Raw genomic sequence first — 12,384 nt, forward strand, 5'->3', positions numbered from 1 at the left:
AAGAAGGAGAAAATATGAGTTTTGACATTTTGAATTATCTTTATGTAGCTTCATTTCTGGCTATTTTAAAGCTCAAAAATAACAGAGATATTTTGAACTTGTTTATCGAATAATTTTGTCGTTTTTTATTAAAACATCTGGGAAGGCAAAACTCCAAAACGGAAGCTTTTAGACAAGATTCAGGTTTCAATATTTTAGGATTTTTGCACTTTTTTGTTCAATGCTCTTTTTAATCAAGAATTGGCTAAAGACTATTTTATTCGATTAGATGTTTGGTCAAAATTTTTGGTCATGAGCTTCAATCCTAAAACTGATCCTTGCTTCCTCTTCAGTTTCATCGTTTTCAACGATTTATTTATTGCGATATTATAATATTTTTTGCATTTCCTGCTTTTGACAGCCTGAGTAATAAGTTCACTTGTTTTCTCGTTATTATTTGAATGGAAACGATTTATAATCGTTATAGATCGTCGCGGAAGTGTTTATTGATGACATAACTGAGCGATTTTGACAAAATATCAATTAGTTTTTTGTTTTTGCGCTCACTTGGTGAAATGGGCGTCATTAGCAATCGATTTCCTCTCTAGTGTGATAATTTACATCATGAGGCGAAAGCAAAGTGAGGACATGAACAAACGTTACATATATTACATTACGGAAACGTTATTGATTACATAGCTGTTTGATTTTGCGTAATTATTCCACCGAGTGATTAACTTCCCACGAACGAAACGCCGTTTATTTGTGAGAATTTTAATGCTTATAATTTTTGTTTTGTTTGTTGCAGGTAAGAGATGAAGAGCTGTGGAATCTCTACTCGAGGATAAAATAGTAAAGTAGTTTTTTCGTAATATTATTTCAATAGCGTCCATCGGACATTTATCGAGAAATGTCCGTAAATTGAAACAAATTGACGTTAATTTTGCTCTTGGGCGGTCCGCAGACGGTTTAACCTTGTCGCAAACAATAAAAATTGTTGCGCTTTAATGCACGCACTGATTTTTTTTTTATTATTTCATAAGGGGGCAATTAACGTCGTCGAGGAATTCCATGGATTATGATTTTTGCCTCGATGCCAACAACAAAGTTTCATGCAAATCTTATGCTCGCTTGAGAAGAGAAAAATTCTCGCAATCTTAGTCACATTAAAGAATATTTTACGGATGAGTAACTGAGACTCATTGTTGCGATTCGGTTCGTAAGTTTGTCGTTTTCTCATTACAATTATAACTGGAGATGCAATCGCAACATTACAGAGCGTTCTCGATTTAGACGCAAGTAGGCTAAATATAAGTTAATAGATTCGTTGGGGAGTGATTCACGGTCTTAATTGTGGGACGATTTTAGCATTGGATGCCGATGAAGCAACGCGAGACGAGGGATTTTTTTTTCATTCATAATTAAAGGAAATATTCTCTTGTTCTCACAGTTCAGTGTTCGATTTTTTTCGCTCTTTGTACATAAATACGTCTTTGTAAATCATCGCAGGAATGTTCTTAATCGACGCCGTGCAATAAATGTAAATCACGAGTCGCTAATGCGGTTGTGCACGTAAATAAATAGCCGAGCAATCCGCTTACGGTACGTAAACTTTAACCGCATAATGCGTCTTGCGACGATTTTTATTCGCTATGGAGCGAATGCACGGCTGGGCATCGCAGGAATACGTCGTAAACATTCCGATGGCAAGAAGAAGAAGAATCTCTTCTTTTCTCTTCTCTTCTTCGGTTGATATAAACACATCGAATAGGTTGGGTTTATTTCTTGGAGCGGCGGGAGTTTTTCTTCTGGCAGAGGTTCCCGGAATGCGGCTCCGGAACGCCGGGACTAATCTAGCATTGCAAATTTCAGGTTCAAGCCGTTATGTAAAACGTAATTATCCGGTTATGTTTAGATGTGCCGGAATGAGGCGCTTGTGCCAAAGGTACTTTGTATAATTAGACGCCGGATTGGCGATAGTATATGCCATCGACAAGATCGTTTATCTTGGTGCCGGGATCGAGGATTGATAATCGACATAAGAGGATTACTGTCAAGGCTTAAACTCTTGATCAAAGAAAAATCAATTTCGATTCTGATTTATGTAATTTGATAACTGATCCACGAAAATAAAAAAATAAAAGGTTAAATGATAAATTATTGTTTGCTTTTTACTTTTTTTAAAAGGTGATGTTTTTTAACAAGTGTCAAAAAACAGGTTTCAAACAAACTTTAGTAAAATAAATGAAATCAAGCGTATTTTAGCGCAGATTTAATTTTTATTATGCATTAGGCAGATCAGGCTCCAGTTTATTGTTTTTAATTAGTATTGATTTTTTCTAAACAGAAAAATTCCAAGCAAAAAGACTAACGATTTGAAAATACTACACTGAATGCAGTATATTTTATGTTTTGAACTGGTTTTAAACTAGTAGGTATTTCGAGTTTAAATTTAAAAAATAATTCTGAATCGGTTTAGGACCGGTCTTAATGCAGCTTTGAAAAATATGTTTCAAACTAGTTTCAACAGGAGCTTAACGAAACACTGATTCGAACCGGTTTTTGAATGTATTCAAAACTAGTTTTTTAAATAGATTTTAGTTTTTAAATTTTAATGTTGGTACAAATCAATTTATTATAAAACAGTTTAATAAATAAAATGGCTAGCCGAGGCTGTTAGTTAAAAGTAATGAATAGGTATGTTTTTTTTTTTGATTAAAAAAATAATTAACTATTTAAGTCTAAATTGTTTTGTTAATTTTATAATTTTTGAAAAAAAAAAACAATTTTTTAATCTTTTTTTTCAATTGTTTTAGGACAAATTTTCTAAACGAATTCGTAAGCCAGTAAGAAATCATGTTGACGCAAATAGTCTTAATTGATAATTAACAGATTATCTGAATTAAATAAAATGTTTACCACACTATCTTATGTATACCTATGTAATTATGTGGTTTTATTAATAAATTACATTAATATTATATTTCGTGTGTCTTTTCGAAACTTTAGAATTTATTTAACTTGGAAATTCCTCTGTAAAGACGAACGTACGGTTAGAACAAACGATCGGATAAAAAGAACAAATTCTGAAATTCTGAGTGTTCGTTATAACCGAGTGCCACTGTATATTTTAGTTGAAACTAGTGAACGAGACTTGAATATACTTCTTCTTATTCTATGAAAAAAATAACAAAAAATAAAGAAAAATGTCATTTCTGCAAAAAGATAGGAGAATTGTATTTTTTTTATGACAACTACAGAGATGAATTTATGATATTGATTCCAGAAAAACTGATAATAATCGCTAAGATGTGGAGATAGAAATTTTGTTTTCTATTTTTGAAATAATACAAAATATTTAGCTTGGAAATTTCATTAACGTCACTCAAGCTTCTGATAATAGATGCGATAGCGAGATAATATTTGATTCTATCAATTCGTGTTACAAAATAATATAAAATCATTAATAACATTTAATAAAATGTTTATGATCTTTGGTATATTTTGAGTATTTTTTATATCTGAATAATATTTCTTTAAAATGTTTCGCAACAAACTGGAAATTAGTATGTAATAGTTACCAAAAATTATTATTATGAAGGACTTATTTTGGTTTGATGCTTATACGAGTATATCTATTTATTTTCTAAATAATTATGTCACTTTTTGTTAACCTTTCCACAGTTCGTCGTCGGACCAAATTTGCGCGATCCGATTAAGCAAAAGCAATTTCAGCACTCGATTATTATAATGTCACATTGTCTGGATCGATAATAATCGATTTCGCCGAGCTACCGTCGCAATTCGACCGTTGTGTGGGTCGAAAATCGTCGCCTACACGTCGCTCCATATAAAAAAGTGTCAAATATTTTTCGACTTTGGTCGCCTTTTGTATTGTCCGAATCGCCACAAATAAATAAATAAATAAAAATTTGAGGTGCCACACGCCACAAGCGAAATGAATTGTGGTGGAATGAAGCCAAAATATTCGGTCTCGTCTTGATAATTTACGAGTTTCGGTTTTGCTTCGCAAATTATAATTGATGATTCACTTTAAAACGTGCAAAAGAGATTTTCTGCTGCGACGACGACGACGACGTTGTTTTTCTTTTTCACGTCGGCGTCGGAATTTCGAAACATTCCGATGTCAAAATAATTAGGAGACCGTCACGACTCCTCTTGCCACAAACAAACACGTTCTCGTTCGTATTTTGTGTCAAATTTTTTTTTTCGAAGCGATTAAAGTCCCATTTGGTCTTTTTTCATTCGCCAAACCCGACTAAATTTGGAATTTGAACTTGTCACTCGAGTTTATTTTTATCTCTACGAAAAAGCCCCCGGAAATTCCATTCCGAAAACTCTTTGTCTCTAAGCGAGCATATGTAGGCAGCATTTCAATGACAAAATGCAAATCTACACAGATAATGACCAAAATATTAAACGGAAAGTTGTAAAAAACGAGTTTTTAATTTAGGTAATGTGAATTTGGACGAAAGTGAGATTCGTAAATCGCACAAGTCGTACATTTTCATTACACGAAACCGAGTCTTCGATCTTCGACCGTCGACTCCTGTCGTCATAAATAATAATAAAACGCGCCCATATGGTCACATAATCCCTTATTTCATTAGGACCCTCATGGTGCCATAAGACTCCCCATTGTGCGGTCACACTGCGGGAAAACAAACAAAATATCGAGATGAAATCTCACCCTCACCCACGATACGCTTCATTTGCATGGACTTTACTCCATTCTTATAATCATCATGACATGTTTTATGTTGTTTACATATTATATAAGTTGCTAATTTCCTTTTTCTATATGGGTGCGTGCATCAACAATGATTTAATAAGGAGTGTTGTTGCAAAAATGTCGAAAGATTCGCGAGTAATTGTGGTAATTGAAAGGTCAAAGTCGGCTTTTGTTGAGGAGAAAATGTGCGAAATGTTGTGGAGAGAATGGGGACGAAAGTGGACTCTTGAGGGAAATAGAGGGTTTTGAGAGGTCTCCTGGGGTTCGAGTGGCTTATGGTTAGAAATTGAAACGTTTGCAAGCTGCAATTATGTTTTTGATTAATGGTATGGGGTCTGGGGATTATCAAAACAGTTAGTTAGTGTGATTGATAAAAAGAGGTAGTACCAAAAATAGATTTTTTAGAATTTTGTTATTGGGAATAAGTTTAGATTGCAAGGAAGTGCCACTTAGTTGTGAGTGCTTGTGGAGGTTTCTCCGAGGAGTGAGGATGAGCGCAACAGGAAATGGGAACAAATGGATGTCTCGTTCCGTCGTGACGCCCCAAGGCGGCCGTTGAACGGTCCAACAAAGCAGAAATATGCAAATTTTTAACGGGTTTCGTGTAAATTGCGCTGGCGGTACCTCTTCCAGTTCCTCATTTCACGCAAATCTTGCCGTATGATATAATAAAAATTGGCTTTCTATCAACGCAAAAAAATATTACATAAAAAAGTGGCGATCAATGATCGCGGGAGCGTCGTCCGGCGCCGTTTGAATGGGCGATGCGCTTGGCGTCTAGACGCAGGGCGTCGACACATCCTTTACGTTGTTTACGCATTCACGAGACGCTCACGTTTCTTATAAATAGAACAAGAATGTGCGGAAACGTAGAAAAAAATCTCGAATTCTTTTCTCGGTTCGTTCTTTCTCCGTCTCTCCCATCGTTAATCACCGATTCTGGGTCAGAAGGTCTCACGAAAACCCATCACGAGGAGTTCATTAAAACGTACCATGGGAAAATATCGCGATGCGAATTAAAACCGACCCAACATCCGTCCGGATTAAAAGAAACTCGTTATCAATTAACGGATTCCGTTTTTTTTGCAAAAAATATGTGACAAATACCGGTGTGCATGTTACGAATTCTTTTGTTTATGAAATTGTGCAGTTATTATTGCGTGAACTATTGTATAAATAATGTTTGAGAATTGGGACTTGGGGGGAGGCGAAAGGTCGACTCGCACGGACCGAATTCTCCACCTTCAAGGCCGCGTCCGAGTTTGACACAAAAGCACGTTTTTTGTCAAAACAAAACACTCGCGAAACGAAAACAAACGCAAGGCAAGGCCAATGCAAGGCGATCGAATTGAAAAAAAAGAAAAAAATTGGGGAAAGTCCGAATTGGAGAAAGTCGCGACCTCCGACCCCTTTCGTTATTCACCAACCACATTGGCGTCGTTCCAATGATTTGGACGCATTCCACGGCTAATCCGTAAAAGATAACACATCAAAAGATGCACGAAATTAGCGACGTCGTCGATTCGCACGACCGAAAATCTGCTCTCTAATTAGAATTGTTTTGATACCTGCTGCCAAATACCGGGAGTCGAGAACCTACACCAAGCGTTGAAACGATTGGTAAAGGGTTGGACGATGGCCAGTCCGTTATCGCGATCATTTTTACCGTTAAATCAGACGACACGTAAACGGACGCACGTGGGGGTGCAGGAAGTTACTGACCTCACGGTTGGTACTACTTGAAGTAAATCGACGGATGACGTGGCATACCTGATGATGACACGACACGAAACAAGAAAATCGTACTTCCGCCAACAATAAAGTTGACATTAAAGTTGTGTGACATGAAGAGATTAGAAAAATGTGTCATTTTTTGATAACGATATAATCACCACAAGCTTAATGAAGAAATAATGGGACTCGTAATAGGTCATGGCTAATTCTGTTTTGTAGTACCGATAACAAATCACATACATGTGTGGGTACTTCTGTAGTAAATTATCAGGCAACCTTCGTATTGGAGTGCAAAAATGAACCGTTTTCAGAGGTCTATGGCTTTAATACTTTTCGGTACTTCACCGGAATGAATTACACTAGACGACATTTTTTCTATTTTTTTTCTAACATTGATAGAAATACCTGTATCCTGATGTAATTTTAATCAAAAAATCTAAAAATAATTACCAAAATTCTCAATCACGTTAGGTTTTTTTATTTTTCTTTTCATATTTTCGAGAGGCTAAACTAAAAAAATGGTCTAAACCATGTCTAATTTTTAACTACACAAATTGGAACACTAGATAATAGATCGAACACAAATTTAACAAAGAAATATTTTCAAGAATTTTGTTTTTTATGAGGAGTAAAGTCTACCTTTTGCAGAAACCTGAAGAAGTCTTTCATCATTGTCGAATTCCATATACAAGGTGTTCCGTTTTTATTGTTACAAATTTAAACAGGTGATAGAATATTCAATTTTAAGGTAAAAGTTTCCTGTGAACATGTAACGAAAAATTTTATATAAGGGAGCTACATCCCCTGAAAGGGGTGCATCTTTTAATTGATTTTTTCCAATATTTCAAAAACCATTGTAGATATAATTATAAAATTTGGTACAGTTGATTACCTTTTTATATACCTAAACGAATTTAAAGAAAAATGTCGAAATTTTCAGGAGCGTTCTAAACTGACTATTTTGACTTGCCACTTTCAGCAACAAAATTCTGAATTTCACAGTTTTTTACATATAAGTAGGTCTCTTGCGTTTTTTTCGATATAACTTACCCTTTTTGAGTAAAATCATTTTAAAATTTATGTTACAAGCTCTGCACAGCATAAAAATTTAAAATTAAATCCGTTTTACTCTAAATCTCCAGTTTAGGACACCCACGAATAAAAATTTCGACATTTGATCTTTGAATTCGTTCAGGTGTTTAAAGGTTATCAGCTGTAACAACTTTTGGAATTTTATCTATTCTAAAATAGTGGGAAAACCTCATTAAAAACGCACCCCTTTCAGAGGTTGTAGATAAATAACATTTTCATAGGAAACTTTTGTCTTAAAATTAAATATTCTATCACTTGTTCAAATTTGTAACAATAAAAACGGAACATCCTGTATACCTTGATGCCTTTTTTACATAACACTGATATCTAGATGAAAACGCTCTTATTTATCACTTAAGTCCTTAAGTTTTATAGAAAGAAATCGAATCGGAAAATACCCTTTTAGAGACATTCGACAGACAAGTGTTTTACAATTTTCCTGTAGTTTTTTGATAAATATAGAATAATTTTTATTTCTATTATTGCCAATAATCTGTGGACTACACTGTTAAAAAAAATTCAAACATAATTACATAATTATTTGATTTTTGTAGAAAACTTTTCAGTGTTGAGGTCCCTTACTCGTACTTTTGGGCAATTTAGATACATTTTCTTACTTGCTTAAACGGAAAATAAATTGATTTACAAATCAGTAGTAAAAGATGAAATTTAAATTTATTTCCCATTATAATACCCTTTGTTAACGTTTATCTAAAAAATATTAATTAAAAATGTGACATGTTGGAGGTTTTTATTTTTACCATTATAAGACAAATGGCGTGTTTTAAGACTGGTATTAAAAATTATGCTTGTTAGAAAAATCATGTTGCCTGGTGTTGTCATCAAAGAAAAAAAGATCATTTTAGTCTTGCAACTAGAGTATTCATTCTCTAGGGAAGAAGGAAAGGCACAACTCGCAATGTGGTGCAAAAATGAGTCCGTTTTGTGGTCTATGCTTTCCGGTACTGCCTCCTTACGCAACAAACGCGGTCGAATTCGTGCGTCACGTATGTACCTGCAGCACTTGCATGCAATTAGTTTTCGATGTTTGAGTACCCTCAGGGGTGCGTTGGTTACGACCCCGGGGAGTCTCTGTAATAATCGTTTGGTATATAAGGAACGTTAACTCTTGTGACCCCGACTCGTGACCTAGCCGGAGGCACCGAATACGCGCGTGAGAATCGCTCGTCTTTGTGTAGTGCAGTGTGTGGAGCGACGAACCGCGTCCATCATGATGAAAAAGACGACGGTACTTCTAAGGAGAAAATATTTCTACGAAAGTAAACTAAGCGTTACCGGAAGCCGGATCGTTTTTCTCAGGTACGGCAGTACTTGATGAGGTTAGTGTACTCGAAAAAATCGGCAGTTGACAACTCACTCGGACACATGCAGCGTGCCTAATGACTTGTCTACGACGTGTACCCGGTACTATTTCATGCCGATGTTGTGTGTTATTACGCACGGCCGGGGGGCCCGTTGTGAGAAAACGAGCGAAAAGCATGACTTTTAATGTACCGCGCCCAGAAAGGGTGGTACCGGAGGTGAAGTACCGCTTGAAGTGTTTGTTTTGTAGTAAAGTAGGGTGGTACCGAGCTAGAAGTACCGCAAGATAAGCTTCTGGCGCCTTTGTGTCATCGGAAGGTCGTGGATACCAACTCAAAGTACCGCAAGATAAGATTTGTTTGAAAAGGGCTAAAATGCGAGTTGGGTGGTACCACCTGTCTTTATAACTCTAAAGGTGAGCTTTTCCATGTCACTGGCGCCTTTTTGATTATGATTTGAATTCAAGTACCACTCGCGTGTGGTCGTACTGCATCTAATTACATCCATATTCGGTCGAGAGCGACTTAGAGGTGTTAGGAATGCGTGTGAACGGATGTGTCCGATAATAACATCTTATTAAAATTTCTTGTCTTGGTGGAAAAAGACAAGTACTTGGGTACTACTCCCACCGGTGCGATAAATTTAAGGGTCTACGATTGGCGAACTCCTTTTCTGGCTCTTATCGAGACATGATTGTGTGAGCGGATTATTGATGTCTTCCTTTGGTGGTACCACTAGTACCACATAAGTCACGGTTTGCTCGATTTGGTGTTTTCACGTGCGGATCAATTCTGATCGCCATGGGCGAAAATAATTAACGTACCTAATTATTTGATCGTGATTTATCATCGATAATTTTATGTGTATGAGGTGGTACCCCGATTTAGACCGGGCCTACGAATAATCGATCAATCAAGAACTCAGTCAATTTGACTCCTATGTAAATAAATAATTGCACAAAAAAGACAAAAGAGTAATCAAGAAATCATCGTTGAGTACTACTATAAGGAACCGGCGTCTGATACGGTCAGTTCCCAAGGCCGATGTCCATATAAACGAGATTGCGCGTTTTACAAATACAATTTAAGACTTCTTAATGACAGCGTATGTTGATTTTAATAGTCGCAACACCTACACGTGTTTTTTTTTTCGCGATCAACACGTGTCCGATCGACTTCCGATGGTACTTTATTTAAAGGTTGAAGTACTCGAATTTCGAGGGTGCCTCAAGCAGTGTGGGTTTGGTCAATTTTTTCAGTGGGTAGAGAAATTCGATCGACGATAAACTCTTGATCGGTTTAGCCCACATAGATCAGTACCACTTTGGTACAACCAGACAAAGGGATAACTAGAGTGAAAATTTCTTAATTGAACACAAGGCGATCAACAACAATGGCAAAACGGTCATAAAACACGTAGGTGAAAAGATTTTTGGTTTATTTGGGGACAGTGTCGCTGGGTTTGACCGTTTTTTATTGCACGGTGGTACCCACGCAGGTTGATTTTTTCAGCGAAATCGCGCGAAAATTCCATGGGCGACGGGTTATTGGGAAATTGCACGTATATGGCAACGTGGCACCACCCTCAAGAGGTACCGTTTTGTTTTTCTTGCGAATTCTGGAAGCCGGTACCACCAAATATGGCATCGACCGAAAATTTTATCTTTATAGTTGAACGTTTGTTTAGCGAGTTTTTCACTAGAAAATGATAGATTTTTTCGATATGGTACTACCATAAATAGTTGGTAGGACATAATAACAGGTCATTTTCGTATCTGGTTTGTGTAACAAGTTGACATTGACCCATCCTCGACAATAAAATTATTACAAACAAAGCTATTGGCGCGAGCCGTAGGCGAGAATGATAATGACGACTTTTCGTTAATTCCGTTCATTACTCATCTCTTTTGTAACTCAATGTTTGCCAAACAAGTGTTGTTAAGTACTTTCAAGTGCTTTTGGAAGGAAAATAAAACGACGCAATTTATTCATGTGGAAAATTTATTCAAACCCAAAAACATATTTCTATTATTTCGGCCATTTTTAACCCAAATTTGATAAAATTTTGTACAAGTATTTAGGAAACTAGGCAGAAGGTCGCTATTTAGTCACATTTTTGTTTTTTCTACCATAGTCATGGCCATCTTTGATTTTGTGTTTTTTTTTGTGTTACAAACTCTGACGCTATTTTCGCTCCGAATTTGGCGAAATTTTGGAACATGTATGGGGGAAATCGTAGAATGAGTGGTATGTGGCCGGCCGGTTTTTTTTGTTTTTTCTTCGTTCCGAGTTATCTTTGATCGTGTGAAAACTTTAGCCACGCCTATTTCCGTGAAAAAACGTCGGTTTTCCGGCGTCGAAGAACTTCTTCGGCTCATCGAACCGCAACGTAGAGTCATCTTCGTTCGTCAAGGTCATTCGAGGCCGTCCTCGGAAGGATCTCGGCAACACGAAACCCGTTTCCTCCCGTTGAACGCACCCGGTTTCCATATTCATGGCCGCCCGTATATACATCCGCATGCACTATACGTTTTATATACGTGTAAGTCGACCGGTAATGAGGGACCGGTTCGGTAATTGATTTGAGGCGATCTTTTCACGATTCCACCACAAAAATGCGACGATGGCACGCGGTTTAAAACTCGATTTTTCTTGTTTCTTTCGTTGTTGTTTTATTGGAAATTGCATGTGCCGAGGTCGAAGACACCACTGAGGGGTGGGTGTGTTGGGGGAATTTTTTTCTTAATGTCTTGGAAATGTTAGCGACATTCTTGCGGAATATTTGAACTGGTCGTGGACAATGAAAAAAAAAAATGTAACTGTATTATTGTAGATCCTGTTTGTTGACATTTGCCCTCGGCCAGCGATGGAAGGTTTTTACGTGTCTGTCGCAAATTATGAAGGAATTTGTTAAATAAGGGGTATCAAATATCCAACAGTATTTAAATTTACATGTTTACAAGCAATGCGCCAAAACATTTTTGTTTTCGTTATTGTTCAAAACAAAGTGTCTACAAAGTTACAGGGTGTTTGTTTCGATCGTATGCGTGACGTGATAATTACTAATAATCGGAAATGGTGAACAAAACGTGACCAAAGATGCGTTACAACGAGAAATAAACAAATTACAGAGGGGAAAGTTTGGTTAATTTCGCAATGTTTGTCTTAGTGACATTTCCCACATTATCTTGTTCCTAATGATATCAACAAACATTGCCGTAAATAAACATCTCATAGACGTCTTGCTTAATATTTTATGAAATTCTAATGATTTTTTTTTAATTTATAAATTTATTAAAAATTGCGAATTAATTCATTCAAACCGAAATTGGCGCAATAAAACGGTCGTAAAAAAAGTGAAATTTATAACCTTTCAAGCGACTTCGTATATATAATTAATCATAAGATGAAGTCATTTCGCATTGTCATGTTCGGTGTATTTAAATAAAATTTATTTGAGCGATAATTTTTAATTGTTGTCAAACTGTTTTTTACGAGAAAAAA

At 36.3% G+C, this 12,384-nt stretch overlaps 1 protein-coding gene across 1 annotated transcript in view; it reads left to right on the forward strand.

Moving 5' to 3' along the window:
* The window catches only part of LOC123010156 (serine/arginine repetitive matrix protein 2-like), a 35,578-nt gene that overhangs the window by 11,919 nt on the left and 11,275 nt on the right, over positions 1-12,384 (forward strand). The window lies entirely within an intron of this gene.

Source organism: Tribolium madens, unplaced genomic scaffold (assembly GCF_015345945.1).
Source record: "Tribolium madens isolate multiple individuals breed KSU strain unplaced genomic scaffold, Tmad_KSU_1.1 Scaffold_19;HRSCAF=116;Tcas5.2_LG9, whole genome shotgun sequence".
Lineage (NCBI taxonomy): Eukaryota > Metazoa > Arthropoda > Insecta > Coleoptera > Tenebrionidae > Tribolium > Tribolium madens.